Source organism: Arvicanthis niloticus, chromosome 1, assembly GCF_011762505.2.
Source record: "Arvicanthis niloticus isolate mArvNil1 chromosome 1, mArvNil1.pat.X, whole genome shotgun sequence".
In the NCBI taxonomy this organism is placed as follows: domain Eukaryota; kingdom Metazoa; phylum Chordata; class Mammalia; order Rodentia; family Muridae; genus Arvicanthis; species Arvicanthis niloticus.
In genome coordinates, this window is record NC_047658.1 from 159474931 (window position 1) to 159482277 (window position 7347).

The 7347-nt window shown below is 48.7% G+C and overlaps 1 long non-coding RNA gene across 1 annotated transcript; it reads right to left on the bottom strand.

The window, feature by feature from the left end:
* Positions 1-1030: 1030 nt before the first annotated feature.
* On the bottom strand, positions 1031-5668 carry LOC143438605 (uncharacterized). Its single transcript, XR_013107336.1, has 2 exons — positions 5057-5668; positions 1031-3576 (listed from the first exon to the last, which is right to left on the bottom strand). It is a non-coding gene; the product is annotated as an uncharacterized LOC143438605 (long non-coding RNA).
* Positions 5669-7347: the final 1679 nt, after the last annotated feature.

The window sequence follows — 7347 nt, forward strand, 5'->3', positions numbered from 1 at the left end:
CACGAAAGTGTCCTAACACCTAGCGAACCTCACAATATGGAGGAAGATCGTTACTAAGGCTACAGGGGCCGGGGATACAGCCCCCGTGGCGGAGTGCTTGTAGCGCGGGTCTGGGCCTGGATTTAGTTCCAAACCAAACTACCCTCAGTGGGAGTGTTGCAGCGATAAAGGGTCTTCGGAAGGAATTAGTGTATAGGGATGCCTGGAATATGTATATGACTTGCCTGGAATTGACCAGTTCTTGGAGACAGAGATTTAGACCTAGTCCCCAGTTTAACTGCCAATTTGTCGTGGAATCAATCAGCCTAGCCTTCTCAATATTAAAATAGACAAAAAAAATGTAAAAACTAAAAGCAAAAAACTGCTAAATTTTCATAGTGTATAGTGCACCGTGCGGTTCCTTCATTAAATCCATCCCCTTACCTAAGCTGAACTTCCCAGAATGCATCAGTGATGTACAGGTTTCTATAGCATCGTTTGCTCCCTTATAACAGGGTCTTAAGGATCCACCACATTCAGGCAGAAGAAAGTTTCCCAGCCTCCCAGAGCCCTTTGACGCCAGTCTCCTGTAGTCAGCCGAGCTTTGCTTTTGAATTCCTTGCTCTGTTCCCTCTTCGTGTTTCTTTCTTTGCATCCCTGACTGCATGGTTTAGTTGGGAAGGGAGAATGGCTTTCTATTTTGTTTCCCTAAACTTCGGGGCTTTTTACTTGTTTTTTTGTCCGAGGCTTACATGGATCCATTGATTTTTTTTTTCTGACCTATTCAGGATCATTGCTATTTTTAAGTAGAGCTGGGAGGTACCGGGTAATAGCAATCGGAAACCAGCTCCACGGCTGAAAGTGACCTCAGACAGGCTCTCAGAGCTGACACAGCAACTGGAGGGACTTCACTCTGTATATGGGAGGTCTGGGGCTGGACCTTCCCTGATGCCAGCCTCAGACAGTAGCATGATCCGTCACTCCTCTCTCTGTACCCCTCAGTCTTAGTTAGGGTTTTACTGCTGTGAACAGACACCATGACCAAGGCAACTCTTATAAGGACAACATTTAATTGGGGCTGGCTTATGGGTTCAGAGGTTCAGTCCATTATCATCAAGGTGGGAACATGGCAGCATCCAGGCAGGCATGGTGCAGAAGGAGCTGAGAGTTCTACATCTTCATCTGAAGGCTGCTAGCAGAATACTGGCTTCCAGGCAGCTAGGATGAGGGTCTTAAAACCCACACCCACAGTGACACACCTACTCCAACAAGGCCACACCAACTCCAACAGGGTCACACTTTCTAATAGTGCCACTCCCTGGGCCGAGCATCACACCCTCTGATATGATCTGTGAGCTGCTCACCAGCTAACTCACATGAGTTTCCTAAGTGCAGGGTGGGTGGCCGTTGCCTGTTTTCCCTACAGCAAAGCCCAAGAACTGTGCAGAGTGTGGGTCACCAAGTGGTAGCCTCCGGCTTGCCCTTATCTCTAGAAGAGATGGTTATTAGTCCTTTCTGGGTAGAGGTACACCCGGAGTCTAACTGATGGAAATGAGCCACAAAGTGTCTGTGTTCTATAAGGACTCAACCTGAGCCACACCATTGGGTTCCACCCACCAAGCCTGATGCTCAGAACAGAGCTGAGAGCCGAAGTTGAGGAGTTCTCTGTGTACATGTTACTGCCTCTCCGCCCCTTCAGTGACAGTTCCATACAGCTCCTGTCACAGATGACTAGAACATTTCAGAATAGTCATGTGTGGTCTTTCTCTGGTCCTTGAACCCTACTAAGGCAATATATTAATCCCCACAGAGGATATAGCTGGTCAATCATTAAGTATCCTCCAATCTCTCAGGAAACACACCACACTGAAACAGAAAATATTCCTACAAGAGTCACAAGTCCAGGGACATGACAGCCTAGATAATCAATAATAACATTCCAGATTAGTGCCTCCCAGGACCAGATCAACATGGATAACAATGATGTTCGTTGCCTGTGGAATGTAAAACCAGGCTAGGAGACTTTGCAAGGTAGAGCGGGTTGAGACCTGAAGACTCAGTGGGTACATATCTGAGACAGTAGGCACCTCCCAGCTCCCTGTCAAATTCTTGGCCTGGAACAAGTTCCACACTCCCTACATAAGGAAATGTGGCCCGTGGTCATGGAGGCCCAGAACAGAGTTCTCCATGCTAATGAGGTGCCTAGAGGGTTTTGCCAATAAGCCCCCCTTCCCATTCCTCCCTACAAAAGGTATTTAATCTTGGGTCTACCCTTAGAAGTTAGTACAGTATGCATCCATTTTCCACAATGAATAGTTTAGAACCACAGACTGTCTCTTTCATCAAGATTGGCCATGGGGAGCCATGGAGAAGGCATTAGACTATCTAGCTGCAGCTAAATCTCCCATAGAAGGCCTCTCTGTGCTTCCAGCCACAACTGCCACCAAGCTAAGGACAATCAGTGCTGAGCTAAGCTGGAGCCTCCCCCTTCTTCTGCCCCCCTCCCCCAGCTTCAGCCCACGGCCCTCAACTCTGCTCTCAGCTCCTTGTGACTCAGCGAGCATCTGGGTGTCCAGGAGTTTGGGAGCGCCTGGTCCCGGCCCCATGGTGGACCTGTGGATCCCCAATACTTCATTCCAACTTCTCTGTGCAGTTCTCCAGCAGCAACTGGGGCCCCCAGAAGCCAGAGAATACCAGCTTCTGCTTTCTCACCTCTCAGACTGCACTTTCCCACCCCCAGAGCGGTATCTCAGCAATGCTTGGGATAAGTGTAGTCAAACTCCCCACATTTTGCCTCACAAGCAGCCATGCCCTGTAGCAGGACAGAAGACAGACCAGGAGTTGCCCAGAGAAGCTTAGAGCATGCTGGGAGTCAGTGGTAGGCATCAGGAGGAGAAGTGGTAAGATATCAGACAGGGCCAGGATTCCCTGTGCCAACTGGCAAGTCAAATCCATGTGTGATTTCAAACTACCTTATAAAGCAAGTAAAATAAAGCATGTTCCAGACTCCATATTTGACCTTCTTAATTTTTTACTTTTTTTGTTAGGAAAAAAAAAAAAAAAAAAAAAAACAACAAAACAAAACAAAACAAAAAACCTCATTTCTTCCAGGCTGAATGAGGATGACTTTGAACTTCTGGTCCTCCTGCATCTGTCTACCCAGAGCTGGGGTATGTGTCACTGTGGTCCATTCTGTATGACGCCAGCTGGACAGAACCCAGGGCCTCATGCATGCTACGCCAGCATTCCACCACTGACCTACATCCCCAGCCGGACAGACTTCTCAAGTTCTTTGCTCAGCTCATGTAGCAGCAGCCCCCATACCTTGAGCTTGGATCTTTGCTACTTCATTAAGCTCTGCGTCCACTGTTGTGGGACTTCAGGGGACGGAGAAGAAAGCTGCATGGCGGGGTCTCAGCCGGCTTCTTAGAAAAGGTAGAAGAAACGGAATCCTGGGAATCAGGGTCCTATGGGAAACACCACACGAGCAGTAAAGATGGACTGACAGAAGAACGACTTAAGCTTCCAGAAGAAAGTTGGTTTCTGTACACATAATTCCTTGCTTTGGATTCATCTTTTCTGTGTGTTATGTCACTGCTGTAAGCAAAGAGGAAACAGATTAGAATGTCTTCCTAGTTTTCACTCCCAAGTTTCCACTTCTGTGTGTATTTTGTCGTTTTTCTCTTAGGGGAAGTGAGCAGACCCATAGTCAAGCTTTATGGCAGAAGACTGGTAAAGAAAGGATGGAGACAATGTCTGTGAGAGGAATTGCCACAGATCAGGAGTTGGCAAATGATGACCTGCTGGGCAAACCTGGCCTGTTTTCTGTTTTTGTCAATATTTTGTTAGAACACAGTCTCCCTCATCATTTCTGAGGCCTCCACACTCCAACAGGAGAGATGGGTAGTTGGGGTGGAAATTGAGACCTGTAAGAGCTGACGTGTGTCATGTTTGATACCCTCCACTAGATGGCGCCACTGGGGTCCAAGGACTGAACGCCTTAAAGAAAATTGGGCCTGACTTCATTCATGTCAGGCAGCTCACAACTGCCTGTAACTCCAGCTCCAGGAAAACTCAACATCTCTGGTCTCCACAGTCACACACACACACATGCAAATGTGCACATACTCACCCATGCATACACATAATTTAAAAGAAGAAAAATAGGTGCTGGAGGAATGTTTCAGTTGCTAAAAGCACTTGCTAATCCTCTAGAGAACCCGAGCTCAGTTCTCAGCACTTATATGGCTCCTCACTACTGCCTGTAACTCCAATTCCAGAAGATCTGATCGCCTTGTCTAGCCTCCTGGGACATTACATATACATGCAGTGCGCACACACTTGTAGGTGAAACACTCATTCGTGTGTGTGTGTGTGTGTGTGTGTGTGTGTGTGTGTTGGGAGTCTCACTATATAGCTCTGCCATGTAGACCAGACTGGCCTGGAACTCATAGAGATCCACTTGTCTCCGTCTCCCAAGTGCTGGGATTAAGAGGGTGTACCACCACACCCAGCCCCATACGTACACTTTAAAAAATAAAATAAAACTTTCTTTCTTTCTTTCTTTCTTTCTTTCTTTCTTTCTTTCTTTCTTTCTTTCTTTGGAAAACTAAGGAAAAAGAATTACAGTTCCTAGTTACAAGCAGTAAGGAACTCTTCAGAGTGACAGTGTTCATAACGGCAAATTTGTACCGTGCTTATTGTGTGCTAGCCGACATGTTAAATGCTCTACACATGAGATTAGTTAGTGCTGTGAGCACTCCCATTTTACTCATGAGGAAACTAGGGATATCAAGAGATCAAGTACCGGAGTTCACATAACTAGGGCATAGTAGACGGGGAGGGGGGGGCAGTACGCCGTCCCTCCCCCTGCCCCCCAGTGCCTCTAAGTCTCTCTCTCTCACCCTTAGGAATTCTAGGCATTCAATAGTTCCCTCCCCGCCCCGCCCCGCCCCCCCCCAAGAAAGTGGAACCCAGTGTGGAATGCTGTAACAAAGAACCAATTGTCTCTTTCTACTAGCGCATTGCATTCTCGTCACAGCAGGCAACACATGCGTGTGTGATACCTGCCACTCACCTAGGAACACAGCTATTTACAGGGTGCTGACTCTCTTTTGATGCACTGGCCTCTGGAGGAGGAGACCTGTGACAGAGCAAAACCTCTTCCGGAGCAGAGACAAAGTGCTCAAGCCACGGTGCAGTGATCTAAGGCAGAGTCACCACCTGAGTAAGGTTGGAAAGGATGTGGTGGGCCCCAATCACGACGCTCAGGGACTAGTCAGCCAGGCCATGAGGGATGGCTCAAGTCTACCCAGGCTGTAGGACTCTGCTAAAAGCCTTCCGTGATTATGGAGAGAAGATGGGACAGAGGCAGGACACGCCCCACACCCATTAGCACCAATCAGCTGTCTTCAACTTCCTGCATCTCCTATCATAGCTCGTTTCTCATCCTCCTGCAAAGACGATTGGTGCAAGAAAATTAAAGACTTGGAGGCTGCGAAGAGGCAAAAGAATTTCCTGCTGATCTTTTCACCTGAGGTGGGCGGGAGGAAGGAACTGAAGCACACTGAGGAGGGAGCAGACACCTACCTACAGAACTGAACTCACTTATCCCTCGCGTTTGCTGTTCCACGATGTCCCTGGTCAGACTCTCCCCTCCTACTGCTGGGGACTCAGAAAGGAGAGAAGCTGACTGTTAAGAGGAGGCTGGGCCCCAGCTGTTGGTATCAGGGCTTCCCCACACCTCCCCCACCTCCGGCAGGAGCTTCGGAGGAGAAAACGGGCTGTACCTCACTGTTTCCTTTGTGGCGTAAATCTTTCACCTCACCACCTCTACTATCCCAACACTGAGAGAAATAGGAGGAAAAAGGATGAATTTGGTCAGGGTTCCCTCCTTGTGTGAGAGAGTTATACACAGCTGCAGTCATGAAGTTGTGGGTGTCAGGTTAAAAAAAAAAAAAAGGAATATATTCCACTCCAAACTAAATGGGAGAAAAATCGTGTGAATAGCAGGCTGCTCTCTCACAGCGCCGTTGTTTGGAGGCGAGCCCAGAAGGCAGAAGGACCTGCTCAGAGCTCCTTGATCATGCCTTGGTGCCTGCAACCCTCAGGGGAAAACCATCCTTAGAACTTTGACTGACAGTCCCTCAACCACTAGTGGGCAGGCTAGCTGGGAGTGGGGTGGGGGCAAGGTGCCCTCACAGATCCAATGGGCAGAATAGCAGACATAGAAGGAGAGTCCAGTTTGGATGTGTGCCCTTGCTGGATGGAACCTTGGCTCTAAGGGGCTGGACACCACTGGTCATTCCTCTGTGCCCTAGAAATTGAAGCAAGCACCCAGCTACATTCAGGACTGTCTAAGATTTCAGAAATGAGGGGCAGAAGGTGTTTCTTTCAGGAGCCAAAGTCCAAAATCACTCGTCTCAGTAGCTTTAACTGTCAACTTGACACAGCCAAGAGTCACTCAAGAAGGGAGTGTCAGTTGAGAGATTGCCCAGATCAGATTTGTGGGTAGTCATGTCTATGGGGGGGGGGGGGTGGTCTTGAATGTTAATTGATAAAGAAGAACCCAGCCCACTGTGGGCGACGTCATTCCCTGTGTAGGGTGGGTCTTGGGCTGAATAAGAAAGTTAAGAATGAGCAGCAAGCAGTATTCCTCCATGGTTTCTGGTTCAAGCTCCTGCTTCCGATCCGGCCCTGATTCCCCTCAATGATGAACTGTGACCCGGAAGTGTAAGCCAAGTAGACCCTTCCCTCCACTAAACTGCTTTTGGTCAGTGTTTTATCATAGCAAGAGTAAGGAAACTAGAACTCTACTCCACACAGTCATTTATTCACATTGGTGAGTGGAGAGAGAGAGAGAGAGAGAGAGAGAGAGAGAGAGAGAGAGAGAGAGAGAGAGACCCATATGCCAGGAGCAGACACCAAGGATCCAGGCTCTGCTCACACTGAGCTTCAAGTCTAATGGGCACACACATCTGAAACCAATACATACAAAACTGAAAATCACTCTGCTGTGACAGAAGAGGGCCAGGTGCCAGAGGTGAGCTGGTGGCTAAGAGGAAGTGGGCAAATCTGGGGGAGGGGTGGAGAGTTGGAGGAGGGAAAGGAGTCTTGGCACACCTGCAGAGTTCACAGCATAGGGCGCCCCTACCACCCACCCACACTGGGGAGGGCGAGGAGAGAGCACAGGACTCAGGCTGGACTCAGTCGGATAGATCTCTCCTGGGACTTCCCCAGGGCTACGTTCTTTCTCTGCAGCAACCTGCTCCCCCACACACTCTCATTTCTTAATATGTTTGTACACACAGGGGCATTCCTGTTTCCTGTCTGTGCGTTTCCATGCCATTGTTGCTGCCCTCCCCATTG